The sequence below is a fragment of the Octodon degus genome, unplaced genomic scaffold, assembly GCF_000260255.1.
Source record: "Octodon degus isolate 3935 unplaced genomic scaffold, OctDeg1.0 scaffold00070, whole genome shotgun sequence".
In the NCBI taxonomy this organism is placed as follows: Eukaryota; Metazoa; Chordata; class Mammalia; order Rodentia; family Octodontidae; genus Octodon; species Octodon degus.
The window spans coordinates 12,219,211-12,231,596 of NW_004524646.1; the positions used below are offsets into that span (position 1 = coordinate 12,219,211).

At 51.7% G+C, this 12,386-nt stretch overlaps 1 pseudogene across 1 annotated transcript in view; it reads right to left on the reverse strand.

Annotated features, from left to right (window-relative positions):
• Nucleotides 1–7,438: 7,438 nt before the first annotated feature.
• The window catches only part of LOC101577319, a 26,867-nt pseudogene continuing 21,919 nt past the window's right edge, over nt 7,439–12,386 (reverse strand). Inside the window, exons 2-4 of the transcript XR_002821903.1 lie at nt 10,592–10,675; nt 10,410–10,529; nt 7,439–7,459 (exon numbers count right to left, since the gene is read on the reverse strand). The product of XR_002821903.1 is annotated as a pyruvate kinase PKM-like (transcript). The remainder of the gene's footprint in view (nt 7,460–10,409; nt 10,530–10,591; nt 10,676–12,386) is intronic.

Here is a 12,386-nt window from a genome sequence, read left to right on the forward strand (position 1 = left end):
CAGCTCTCGCTGATTTGTTTTTTTGATTGTTTTAAGTTTTCCATTTAATTGACTTGTGCTTTTAGCTTTGTAATTTCTTTTCTATTTTTGTTTTCTGTTTGCTTTGAGTTTTTCTATTCCTTTTTTTTTTTTTTTAGGTTTTAAAGGTTAAAGCAGAGGCCCTTGATTTGAGACCTTTCTTTTTTTATAGCAAAAGCATTTAGTACCATCACTGTACCTTAGATCACTGCTTTTGCTGTGTTTCGTATGCCACGTTCCATTGCATTCATTCAAGAAAAGTTTATAATTTCTTTTGTGATTTTTTTGACCCATGGATTAGTAAAGAGTATACTGTTTAGAGCCCAAATATTTTGTGATTTTTTTAGGCATCTTTCTGTCATTGATTTCTAGTTTAATTTCATAGTGATCACAGAATATATTTTGCAGGATTTCAATACTTTAAAATGTACTGTTTTGGGGCCAGGGAGAGAGCTCAGCAGCATAAGTGCCTGCCTGGCAAGCACAAGGGCCTGAGTTCAATCCCCGGTTCCACCAAAAAGAAAAACAAGGTATAAAGATCCCTGCCTTGGTTAGCCTAGTGCAGCTCATCTTGGCAAGTGCTTTCTGCTCCCGTGTGAAGCGTGTCTCTGCTGGTGCTGGCAGCAGCGTGCTGTGCATGTCACATTCGCTGCTAGCACTGTTCAGGTCCTGCTGCTTTGCTCATTCTCAGCCAGCTTTTATTGGTTATTCAGAGCACAGAGTTGACGTTGCCAATGAAAAACTGTGAGTTTCTCTTTGCAATTCTTTTAGTTTTTGTAACATGTATTTTGAAGCTCTGTTATTAGGTACATAAACATTCAAGATTGTTACACTTTTGAAGAAGGGATCTCTTTACCATACTGAAAGTCCCCTCTTTCTTCTGGTAATAGTCTTTTCCCTTAAATCTACTTCATTTGATACTTCTGTAGCCACTCCAGCATTCTTTTGGTTACTGTTAATATAGTCCTTTCCTATATCTTTTACTATTTATTTTATCTGTTTATACTTTATAAATCTGGTCCATCAGCCTCTGCCTTTTGCCGTGTGTGTGTGTGTGTGTGTGTGTGTGTGTGTGTTACTAGAGATCAAACTTAGGACCTTGTGCTTGCCAGGCAGGCACTTATGCTGCTGAGCTCTCTCCCCGGCCCCTTCTCTGCTTTATACTTGATGGATTTAGACAATTTATATTTGTTATAATTATTAATATGATTGACTTAAATTTGTTATCTTAATACTTATTTTCTGTTTGGCCCATTGTATGCTTAGATTCTTTTCCTTTCTTTTTGAGCTGAGTAATTTTTTTTTGGGTTTGCTTTTGTTTTTGTCCCTGGGATGGAACTCAGTACCTTGTGCGTGGCAGGCAGGGGCGTGTGCCACTGAGCCATCTCCCCGGCTCTTGAGTTGAATAATTTGCTAATTCCTTTTCACCCTCCTCTCGTTAGCTTATCAGTGGGCCTTTGTGCGCGAGTTCCGTGTGTGCTGTGGTTGCCGCTTAGTGACTCCCAAGGCTTGCGGCACACGCCGGTAACTTAGCGACCTTCAGATCGTATTTCTTCGTATAATGTAACAACCTTACAAATGCTGCTTTCACTCCCGCTCATGCAGATCATTTCTATGGATGTGAAAAGTCCTACAGCACATTTCTATTATTTTGTTTTTGCTTAGAGAATTAAGTATCCTGTAAAGAGACGCGTAGACGCAAGGGCGAGGAAAAACCCGTGGTCGTCCTGTATAAGAGCCCCTTGCACATCCGCGCTCCTGCCACACACAGGTCCGGACCCCTTCTGTGAGTGCGCTCCTGCTGCTCCGAGAACCCCGTTAACATTTTGTGCAGGTCTGCTACTAGTGAGTTCTGTTCAGAATTTGAAGATCTGGAAAAGGTCTTTATTCACGTCTGTGTTTGAAAGGTGTTTTGTCTGTGTATTAAATTTCAGGTAGACAATCTGGTTTTCTTTTAATAAAGATGTCGCTCTCTTTTCTTTCAGCCTGGATTGTTTCTGTTGTAGTCTATTTTCTGTTGCTGATAAGGCAATACCACAGACAAAGCGTGTTATAAAGAGAAGCGGTGTATTTGGGCTTATGCTTCGGAAGGGGTTCATTCAGTGAGCCGCAATGGGGGTGGCCTTCTTGCGACACGTGTGGAGGTGGCACAGGGCCACCCACGGTGAGAGGCAGGGAACATGTGTCTGTCCTTACCTGTGCCCCTCTTCTTGGGAAGCCACCAGGATTTAGGTGTGGGGGCTTCACAGTGAAGCACGGCCGTCTTCCAAAGGCCCCCAACTCCGAACAGCGTGGCCCACTTGTTTCCACCCTCTCAGCCCCTGACAGTTGGAACGAGATCCAACACAGGAGCCCTTCGGGGACGCACACACGTATCCCCGCACAGTGAGTCTCTTGCATGCTGTGACTGTTCCCGCAAGTGATCTACCGTCCTTCTTGCCTTTAAGTCTGCACGTGCCTGTCTAGGCTCTTGTTGCCTGGGTTTCTGGGCTTGATCATGATGTATGTTGGTGTGATTGTCGTCACATTTTTTCTTTTTCTTTTCTCTGCTTATTGCCATTGAGATCTTGAATCTGTAGATTTAAAATTTTCCTTAAATTTAGAAAAACCATAGTCATTTTTCAAGCACCTTCTTCCGTTTTGGTCCTTTCACCCCTCACTGCAGGGGAAGCCGCTGCACATGTGCTAGGCCCGTGGTGTGGTCTCACAGCGCTTTGTGTTTTGCACCTTGGGCAGTCCCAGTGGCCATCCCTTTATATTTACTAATCTTTCCGGTTTGCGATGTGTACCCTGCTGTTATTCCATCCGTTGTGTTTTTCATTTCACACAGTTAATTTTTTTTAACCCTGGAAGCTTGATCTGACCTTTAGAAATATCCTACTTGCCTGTTCTCCACCATGGTGATTTCCTTGATCGCCCCTTTTGTCATCTGCTCCGCCCATTCTGCCACCTGGTCATTCCCAGACCTCCGGCTACTGAGTTTCCTTCCTACCTTGACTGATATCTTGTCCTTCTTCAGTGGCTGGTAATTTTTAATTGGATGTCAGACCTTGTGGTTTTACTTTGGCAGGTGCTGGGATTTACCTCTTTCTTTAAATACATATGTGTGGCGCTGGGTTCTGATTCACAGTGAAGTGAGTTGGAGACAGACAATCCGATCCTTCCAAGGCTTGCTCCTGAGCTCTGCAAGCGAGGCTCCTGCGGCTGTCAGCCGAGCACACACTGCCTCCTGAGCTCTGCAGGCGGACTTCGTCCTGCCCCTTCTCATCCCTGGCAGGGGTGGGGTGCTCACACTGAGGCACTGCCAGTCCCGTGGCTGAAGCCTGGGACACCCAGGGCTGTCTTTGCACGTGGAGTTCTTCTCCTTGATCCCAGTGATGCGATGGCTGGAACTCTAGACACCTCCCTAGACCAGGTGGCCACGTGCAGGGTGGAAGACACAGGAAAGGTAGGCAGATAGAAGGAGCCCATCCTCGGTGGTGCTGGAGCAGCCACCGCAGCTCTCCGTGGCTGGCCTCCCAAACTCTTCTACTTGAAAAAAAAAATAAACTCTTGTGCATTTAATCCTCAGTTATTTTAGGCCTCCTGACTTGCAGCCAAGCCTTATTTTAATGGGTGCAGCCTCCTGTCCCAGCTCAGCTTACATTTCCCGAGGATTAGGGCCTGGCGTGGGGGAGATGGGCTGGGCCTGGTTCCCGCACGCTCCCTACCCGCCCCGGTGGGCTTGGCTTTGTGCCGGGACCCTGCGTCTGTGCTGCCCCTGTGCTCTGCCCACCTGCTTCTCCACACATGGCTCCTTCTGGGTCTTGTCTGCTCGTGCCCCATGACACGGGCCCAGGGGTGGTCTTTGCTCCCAGCTCTGCTTTCTGACCTTGTGTCTCTTCTCAGATGCCGCTCACTTGGCCCAGGACATGCAGTGGAGGGGACAGTGTGGTTGTGCGGCTTGTGGAGTCACTGTGGAGGGGACAGTGAGGTGTGGAAGCTCCAGAAGTGGCCGCAGGACGGCAGGCAGGTTGTGCTGCGCTGGTGCAGGTAAGTGCTGAGGTTCTGATGGTGGTTGGGGCCGTGCGTGGGGTGCCTCTGCATACCTGACCCAGCTTCACCCCAGGGCCTTCTGCTGCCCCTGCCCACTGGCACCCTTCCCTGCACCTTACTCTGGGAACTCCCATTTGTTTTGGTCTGCAGATTCACCCATGTAGCCCTTGGCCACTAGGCAGTCACAGGAGTGCTACTGCTCCAGCTGTGGTGGGCAGCTCAGGACGACTGGGCCAGCTGCTGTGTAGTGTCCCAGGAGACCAACAGGGAGAGGTGTCCTCACACCCTCGAGTGAGTCAAGGTCTCTTTTCCCTGGGGGGGGGCTGACATATGCAAGCGCCATCTGGAACCAAGGGCTCCCGTGATCCCTGCAGGAGGGAGGCTGCAATGGCCGTAGGGAGGACCTGAGAAGCTGCCTGTGCCCCCACCGTGGGGTTGCTCACCTGTCTCGTCTCTGCAGACAGCGGTACCTGCGTGTCAGCCGCTCCGTACCCCTTGCTTGCTGCAGGGACGAGCCTTGCTTGTGTTGTCTGGAGGAGTGCAGAGTTGTGGGAGGTGAGACCCTCACACCCCGCACACTGCGAGCTCCAAGGCCTGCTGTCCTTCCCTGGTGTTGGGTGGTGACAGCCACGTGCATCCCGGATGGTCTCTGCCCCACTCCAGGGCACACAGAGAACTTCAATATTATTTGTAATGTTTCTATATTTTGCATTAAAAAGGGAGAGAGTCGGCACAATTGGGACAGAATGCCGGTGATTGTCCTTTCTGCGCGGAGGCGCACAGCTGTGCCTGCTTTGTGCCGGGGACTTTGAAAGGAGATGACTCGGACGCTGAGCTGCCCTCCCCCTCTGGGCCTGGTCTGCAGGTCACTGGCATGCTGCGCAGTGTCCCCTGCTCTGATTTCAGGATGTGCCCTGGCAGGGTGGGGACACTGCCCGCCCATCAGCCCTCCCCTCCTCGTCCTTGCTGCCTGCCAGCTCTCGTCCTGCTTGTGGCCGTCAGGCTTGGGCCGTGGAGCAGATGGCTGCTCTGTGGGCACCTGGCTCCTCTCCCATGACCACCTCGCTGGGCTCTTTTGCCTTCCAGGCACTGCGAGCTCTAGGTCGGGGGAGACTGGCCGGTCGGATGCGAGGGCAGAGAGGCTAGTCTCTCTCCGAAGCCCTTTGCAGCCCACTGGGCTGTGTGTGTGGAAGGAGGGCACCGGCAGGAAGCCCACGGCCACTGGAGGGTTGAGCTCCACAGAATGTCCTCAGCAGGGCTCCTGAGGGCAGCCAGGGCAGGAGCCTGAGCTCCTCTGTCCAGTGGCCCCAATTTGCAGTCAGTGTCCTTATTGTGATCTTGCTTTCCTGGGTCCCCACCCCTTCAGGCAGGGACTCAGTGCAGGGTGCCTTGGAACCTGTGGCACTGAGGGCAGCGGAGGGAATAAATATTCAAGAGAGAAGCCTGGAGCTGGGTTTGTGCCCCTCTGCGGGCCCTGGGAGCTAGTGACCAGGGACAAACATGGCCTCAGGCTTGTCCTTTTGTAAAGTGGGTCTGATACCAAGGACGACTCAGGGGTTATTTAGTGCTTGTGCAGGGCAGACCCTGCCCACACTGGGCAGCTGGGGCCCCGTGAGCTGCTGTCTCTGTCCCATGCTGCATGTCCCACCTGCTGGGTATATAGCTGCTTGTGGCCACAATACTGAGCATGAGAAGGTGGTGGCTTTATTGCTGTGACCAACAGGAAGTTCCTAAATCCTCACGGGTCCAGTCATTGTGTCCACAGACGCACAAACACAGCAGTGGAGGTAAACACAGAACTTTTTGAGCTCAGTGAGCCAGTGGTACCCATGTGCTGCCCTGGCCCACGTCCGCCCTGGCTCCACCTTGGATTTCTCCACCTCTGGGGTCCTCCAGAGGGAAGGATCCGCCCCAGCATCCTCATGGGCTGTGTCTGCTGAGCCATACCTGCTGCCCCCAGTAGCCCTCCTTGCCTCTGGGACTGGTCCTCAGCGTGTCCTGTGATGGCCTCAGGCTTCACAGCAGCTGAGCCGAGCGGCTTTGCTGCTGCGATGACCAGGAAGGCAGTGGGCTTCCAGCTTGCTCGCTCTGCCCCTGTCTGGGTCTGCCCAGGCCTTGCTCTCTGTACCCTCCACTCACTGAATCCTGTATTGCCCGACTGTCCTCGGGCCTCAGGTACCCACAAAAGATATTGTTCTTCTCAGAACTCCTTATGTTGCAAAGAGCTAAAACTCGACATCAAGGGGCTTGGTTGGCTCAAGTAACTAAAATATTTGGAAGCTTCAGGCACAGCTTGATACAGCAACTCCACAGACCACCAACGCAGCCCCGCTGTGCTCTGGCATCTTCATCCACGGGCTCCAGGGAAGCTCCAGCCTTCCCCAGCCACTATCCTCTCTGTAGTGAAAGTGCATGTGCTCTTCTCTGAGAGATGGGCCTCCCTCAGCCTGCCCTCCAGTGCCAAGGCCGAGCCAGCTGTCCTGCGGGGGCTTCCATGCTGCCAGAGCACCGCAGTCAGAGGCTCGCTGATATGAAAGTTTGCACAGCAGAGGAATTGAGGCCCCTTTCCAAGCAGCTGGTGAGGGCTCAGAAAGCAGGTCAGGCCCCGGGAGGGGCTGTGCACTTTTAGTTGTTATTAGGGCCTCGTCCATTAATTCCTTCATTTAATATTTATTGAGCAACCACTCACCACCAGCTCCTCAAGGGGTTGCCAGTGCAGGGCTGGGCAAGATGGGGTAGAGGACAGTGCCCAGTGGTAGGTGTGCAGTGAGTTGTGGTCCAGGTGAGGAGCCACCCTTAGATGCCGATGTTCAGGGGTGGGGCATGGTGCTCTCTCCTGGCGTCTGTGCTGGGCGTCGGAGGAGGTGTCGCACCATGGAGCGGGAGAGCTTGCGGGCAGGGGGAGTGGCATGTACGGTGATGCACAAGTGGGACCTGGTGCCACAGGGAGGACTTGGCCATTACAGCGGGGGGGGGGGGCGGGCAGGGCTGGGCCATGCTGGATGGTGAGACTGTGGGCTGGGTGGGTGTGGGGAGAGGTGAAGGAAGCGACAGGGAGTGTGTCTGTGTGCACCTAAGGACGGTGCAGGGAATAGCTTTGGCGCGGGGCTAGGGGCTTGGTTGACCTGCACTTTGGAAAAGCCCCTCAGAGGTACAGTGTGGAGAGGGCAGGGACCTGAGAGTGGCCGGAAGCCAGGGCCAGGCAGCAGGGACCGGGGGATGGAAAAGGCGAGGGCACCTATGAGGGGTCGAGAGCAGGCAAACTGACAGCCACAGGAAGCCTGTCGGGGGTCGTCTGGACTGGTTAGCAGAGCGAGGGTCTCCGAGCCACTTTCTCATCCCTGGGACAAAATGCCTGATACCCACAACTCAGGAGCTCACGGCTTCAGACCACGTTCAGCTGGTTCTGAGGCACAAGGAGCATGGCGAGGGCACCGTGCAGGCAGAGGTACTCAGCTCCTGACATCCGGGAAGCTGAGAGAGGGGGGAGGAGGAAGCAGCCCTCCTGGGTCACGCCCCCGAGACCCGCCTCCAGCGGGCCCCACCTCCTGGCATGACACCCAGCTTTCGAGCTCAGTAGTTGTATTCACCAGTGGCTGTGCCTCTTGGTGATCCAAGCACCCTCCGAACACAGGAAACTCCCAGGCCATTTTAGATCTACACCCTAATATTCCACCCTAGCTTCCAACAACTCATGTTCATTTAATTAGGTCAAATGCAGTTAGTCCATCACTAAAAGGCACCGAAGTCTTACCGGTGCCACTGCTGAAGCATCTCATCTGAGACTGAAGGCGTACCCTTTAGTTGAAGCCCTGTAAAAATTAAAACAGAAGAAAGTTAAATGCTTCCAACATAGAATGGTGTAAGGTTAATATTCCCATTCCAAGAAGGAAGCATAGAGGGGTGGAAAGGAGTGGGGTGAAGGAAGACCAGCAACCAGCATGGCGAGTGTTAAGTCCTGCAGCTCCGTACGCAGTACCTGGGCAAACTGTGGGGAGACGAACTCGCCCTTGTGGCACTGCCAGTTGCAATCCACGTGGCGTTCTCTCTCTCTCTCTCTCTCTCTCTCTCTCTCTCTCTCTCTCTGTCTCTCTGTCTCTCTGTCTCTCTGTCTCTCTCTCAATATATTTAGTTCAGGGTATACAGGGTCTTACTACACAGATTGTACTTGTAGTGACCCTCCTGTTTTGAGGCTCACAAGTGCTGGGATTACAGGCACATGCCACCATGCCCAGTCTCACTCACCATCTCAGTGTGCCCCGAGGGTGGGGCTGGCATGGCACGCTGGGGATCAAACCCTGGGCCCTGCATCTGCCTAAGCAGGTGTTTTAATCCACTGAGCTATCTGGCCAGCTCCTACACAGACTCTCTCTTAGGGTGGCTCTGCTCATAGCCTGTGGCTTCCTTAATGGGCTTTGCGTGTTTCTGGCACCTCCATATACCTATAGAGTTTCCACTGTACTTTCAGCTTCACTCTAACAGTTCCATTCATTGTCCTCTCAGGCCTTCTTCTGAAATATGTTCGAAGCCTCCCTGACACCACAGTTCTTGCTTTATGTATATCCATAAAATCAGTACCATGTGGTTGTTGGAAAGGTTTGATGCCACATATCAAGCAGTAGTCAGGACCTTTGAGGTCATGGATGCAGAGACCTCCCTGCTGGGCTTGCTGAGCATTAGGAAGTGAATCTTGGGTAACCAAGTTTGTAGGCAACTTCCTTAGAGGGCTGTTCATGGGCTCTCTTCTCAAATGAAAGCTTATAGTTTTGTACCTTTGAGCCTGTGAAGGGCAAATGCTGATTCTTGAGATGCCGTCGAGCCATTTTTGCTACTGTTTTGATGCAAAACACTTGGCTTATTTTAAGGCTCATTTTTTCAGGAACTGTTCACTCACTTGGCTTAACCTTATAGGTGCTTTCTTCCATATGAAGCTGCAAACATTTCACGTGGGCTTTCTGATACTGATTTTCACTGTAGATCTGGCTAAAAACAGCCACCAGTACCTATGTTACATCCTGAACATTGGGCTGCTTTGAAATTTCCACTGCCAGATTCATTAGTCCACCACCCTCAATTTTAGTCTCCCACAAATTCTTGGGATGTGGGTAAAATGAAGACAAATTTTCTGCCAGAAGGTAACAAACAAGCCTGTATTGCAGCTGTCAATGGAGCCCAGGCTTTCAGCTTGAACTTCCTGAGCCTGGTGCTTACCATCTGCATTTCTATTTTGGTCTTCTGAGCTCTGACCAGAATCTCCCATTAAACTAACTTTCAGCATTTCTGAGCTTCTCTAGTTGGCATCTCCAAACCTTTGGAAACTCCTTTGACAAATGTGTTCCAAAGGATTTTCAACCACAAAGCTACAGCCACAGTGGTGACTCTACTCTTGGTATCTATATCTGTGTTGGCCACTTTTTGTTGCTGGGACAAAATACCCAACACCCACAAGTTAAGGGAGAAGAGATTTGTTTTGGCCTATGGCTTTAGTCCGTGGTCAGCTGGCTTCTAGGCAGAAGTGAGATGGCAGAGGGGCCCAGTGGAGGACATGATGCTAAATCCATGACTTCCAGAAAACAGAGAGAGAGAGAGAGAGAGAGAGAGAGAGAGAGAGAGAGAGAGAGAGAGAGGCCAAGGACAAGAATGTGCCCGCCCTTCCAGGTCAGCACCCGCAGTGACCCACGTCTAGCCAGCCCCCAGCTTCTAACAGAACGTTCAGCAATGAATGTACAATTTGGGGAAAAGAAAATGTTCTGAAGATTAAGGGAGATGGGGATTTTGTATTTTGAATTTAATGCTGCTGGATAACGCTTTTGAAGTGGTCAAAATGTATCCTTTTGTTAAGTATTTTAATCAGATTTTTTTTTAAATGGAGGGGAATTATAGAAGAACCAAAAGTAGTTGCTAAGTTCCATAGTGAAAGAGCTGATGTGGCCTCAGTTCTCAAGACCTCGAGCCCCACGAGTCCTGGTCCCTGCCCATCCCTGTCTAAGGCTGACTGAGGTCTTATGATAGGTGACAGGTCCTGGCAACAGAGGGTAGCCACCCTGCAGCAGCAGTAGATCTTTGTGGTGGCCTTTTTTGGGGAGTCAGGTCATTGACAGTGGCTGTAGTTGGGGATGGTTGGGCCCAAGATTTATTCTTGAGCATGTGCATAGGCCAAGACTGTCCAAGGTCAGTGTCCACCTAGCACTGAATGCTGGGCAAATCCCCACAGTTCTGCTGGCTTGTCTGAATCTTGAACCCTGGCAGACTGGGCCACCTGGAGGTTGGGCAGATACATGGTGTGTGTGGGCAGCAGCAAGACTCAAAGTTGGTGGTGCAGACTGGACTGCAAGAAAGGGACAGATGGGCCTCACCACGTCAGCGATGGGCTCCACACTGTGCCTCTGGGGGTGGCTGATGCTCTTGACAAGTTCTGGAAACTTCTGCAGATCCATGGGCTGCAGGGCAGCAGCCACAGCTGCAATGGCTCCATTCTGTGAGATTGGCAGGTTGCAGGAAAGAATGCAGCTTGCCCCAGAGGAGCACAGATGCTCACCTTCCGCTCTGGGGGTGATCTCCAGGCCACGATGGGAGCGTCGAGCCACATGCTCTCAGCTTGTATGTCTGGAGGGACCGGGGACTGAGGTGGCCAGGTGGATGGCTGGTCCTGGAGGCCTCTTAAGGCCTTAGAACCAAATGCCACTTCACAGAGGAGCTGTCCTTGTTGGCAGCCCTCAGTTCCACCTTGATGCTGGGAAGGGAATATTTTCTGCGCTCCATTGGCTGGGTATGCTTGGTGCTGTGGTTTGGTCTAAGTGTCCCCCCAAAGCCTCACAGATGTGGAAGGTGATTGTGTCCCAGGGAGGGTGTGATCATGGGGGGATTCCTCCACTGAAGTGTTCATAGCTGAAGGTGCTATGAGGAGGTGGGGCCTGGCTGGAAGATGTGGGTCACTAGGGCTGCGACCCAGAGGGGTGCACTCATGGCTCCCTCCTCTGTCCTCCCTCTGCTTCCAGGCTGCCATGAGGTGAGCAGCTTTCCTCCGCTATGCCCTTCCGCCAGGGAGCCAGCAGCCCATGAACAGAACCCCTGGACCACGGAAGGCAACAGAAGCCTTTTGTCTTCTAAGTTATGGGTGTTGGGTATTTTGTTCCAGTGACAGGAAAGTAAATGACATACCTGGGCTTTGGGCCTGTGCTTCCCAGGCCTCCAACTTTGGGTTGGGCTGCTGTCTGACCTCGCCTGATTTTGCCCAGTATCTTCCTGAGTCCCTCCTGCAAGTGATGGACAGTGGGGGCCTGGTGCTGCCAGACTTGCAGCTCATGTTGGCAGCGAGGTGGGCTGTGGACTGCCTCCCCGTCTCACAGCGACGCTGCTGGTGGGCAGGTGCCCAAGCAGAGCAGGCTGCTAAATATGTTGGATTTCACTGATGTGGGCAGGATTTTGAAAAGGAGCAGTTGATGGTGAGTGGAAGGGTTCCTCCTTTTATAACTTATCTTTGTGTAGTTAGAAGGAAGAGGGAGAGAGATAGATATGTATATATGATATATGTGGGAGAGAGACGATATATATGCTATATATACACATATGTATGCACATCAATGTATACATGTATGCATACATTTACACATATATACATACATTTACACATATCTTCATGTATATGTATTTATATGGAAGGGCCTTGTCTACGTACTTCCCAGGGGCGTTGAGCCACTTCCAGTCTAGCTGAGGATCTGCCCAAGACAGAATGTGGGAAGCCTGCTCTCTGACTTACCTGTGTTCTGATGCTGTTTCCCAAAGCTGGAGCAAGGGAGGAGCAGGGGACTCTGCGTGTGTGTGTGCGTGTGTGTGTGTGTGCATCTGGTTCACCCAGAGCGGTTAGGAAGAAGCACAGCATTTGTTGTCTCCTGAGATGACTTCAGAGAGCCTGTCTGAAAATGCCTCAGAGAGCATATGCCTGGGCGGTGGGTGGGAGAAGTGATCCGCAGGCTCTCATGGGTCCTGCAGCTGTGACCACCCCTATCCCATAGGAGACTTTGGAAGCGGGCACTGCTTTCAGAGCCTGTGAGGGGCAGGTAGGTGGGCAGGACCTCTGTGGGGCCCCTTACACTGCTTCACATCCTGGACCAGCACCCAGTGTGTCCCCTTGATTTGTAAGAGGAAGCCCTAAAGACTTTGGTCCAGAATTGGTAGCATCTAAATCTAAAACAAAGACCCCCTAGGGAGGGTGGGCTTTAAGGAAGTCTCGTTTGTCTGGGAGATTTCCTAAAATAACACTGTTCATTGGAAAAGGAGACCGAAAGCTCTGTTGTGCAGCCGGAGGGGCGCTGTAGTATGTGTACCAGCTT